Here is a 1923-nt window from a genome sequence, read left to right as displayed (position 1 = left end):
GGGTCTATTTCCCACAACATATCTGTGTGAAGTGAGCTTCTCAAGCCTGGCTACTATAAAAACTAAAAACAGAGAGAGACTGAGAGCTGTTGAGGAAGAGCTGTCTTTCTTCAATTTCTGCCAGGAAATCAGCTCTGTTTTCATCCAAACATGCACTGGTTTCACACTAGGTGGGTAAAATATACAGAGATTGACATTTTGTACATGCAACTCTTCATATTGTAACAGTGAAATTTTTCCCAAATATTATTGCTTCTTTCAGAATAAGAATTATTTTCTGTATTCTGGTTAAAAAAATGCTTGTGGATTAGTTTGTAAAACACTTCGAAGTTTTAACAACTTCTTTAAATTTAAGACCACATTGTTGTGGCACTGTTCAGGTGTATTTTTGAAGTGGACATGTTAAGTGCAATTTAAAAAAAAAATGCAAAATGTGAAAAAAATATTTTTTTGTTTATTTGATTTATTTGATTCCTACTTAAGATACTTTGATGAGAATGACTATATATGTAATATAGGCGGCTAGAGAGTATCTTTGTTTACATATTTGGTTGGTGGTGTGCCTTGTAATTTTTTCAATTAAAACAATGTACCTTCACTCAAAAAGGTTGAAAAACACTAGTCTAGTCCTCAATGCAATTTTTGCTCTACTTTGGTCTTTGCAGGCCACAGACCAAAACAAACTTTATCCCAGTGGTTTTATTGTGTTACCGACTGCAGTGAAGTTAGTTTCGAGTTGGATATTGGATACTCCAATATCCGCCAAGCAAGCGGCATTTAGTTCAAGGTTGATCCGATTTATGAACGCTAATTTCAGCCAGCCTATCCTCTAGCTCCCTCCTCAAGCGCTCAGAGGTTCACTTCACTTAGGGACCGTCAATAAATTTCCAAACCAAACACTCTTGTCAAGCAAGTGTTAATAGATGCCTTGCCTTGTGACCAACTGATACAGAAAAGTGGTAATTCATGCTACATGAGACACACTACCCTCTATTGTGTCATATTCAATATTTTAAATAACTTTAATGTTAAAGAATATAATATTTTCTTCAATAGCTTCCATACTGTGTGCCACATTGACTAGAAATCAGTGTGTAATTGTACTAAACTCTATATATGAGGCACCATTTTTATTCCATTTTAACTAAAATTTTATTTTTGTTACCCTTTTTTTTTTAAATTTGGTATTTCTCTTCAATAGCTTCTATATAGGTCATCTGACCTATTGAGTCGAAATCAGTGTTAAATTGTTATAGATTTACAACTCTAGATCTATAACTCTAGACTGTTCCTCTTTAGTTCCAAAAATAACTTCAGTTTAGCTTCTGTTCAGCTGCAGAAAGTTTTGGCACATCTGTCTGTTTTAAGCATCTATTCAGTGACTGGAGGGGTTCAGAGTCACCTGGTAACATGGTAATGTAGAGCTATTTATCGACAGGGAATAAAAAAGGTAAAATCGAGTAAAAATGAGTGTACCTCATCTGTACAGACTGGTAGAACAGTTGTTCTACTAGTGAAGTTGGTAGAATTAACTTCTACCAGTGAAGTTAGTTTCGAGATGGAGTTTCGAGTTGAGTGTACCTCAACTCCGTTTCAAGTTAAGTGTACCTCATCTGTACAGACTGGTAGAACAATTGTTCAGATATATCAGTTATTTTAAAATACTGAATATGACTTGAAATTTTAATAGAGAGTAGTATGTCTCATGTAAAAGCATGAATTAACACTTTTCTGTATCAGTTGGTCACAAGGCAAGGCATTTATTAACATTTGTTTGACAGGAGTGTTTGGTTTGGAAATTTGCTGACAGTCCCTAAGTGAAATGAAACTCCGAGAGCTTGAGGAGGGAGCTAGAGAACGGCTGGCCGAAATTAGCGTTCATAAATTGGCTCAACCTTGAGCTAAACACCACTTGCTTGGCGG

Source organism: Poecilia latipinna, unplaced genomic scaffold (assembly GCF_001443285.1).
Source record: "Poecilia latipinna isolate Pla-1442-1.1 unplaced genomic scaffold, P_latipinna-1.0 Scaffold3024, whole genome shotgun sequence".
NCBI lineage: Eukaryota > Metazoa > Chordata > Actinopteri > Cyprinodontiformes > Poeciliidae > Poecilia > Poecilia latipinna.
This window is presented reverse-complemented; position numbering follows the sequence as displayed.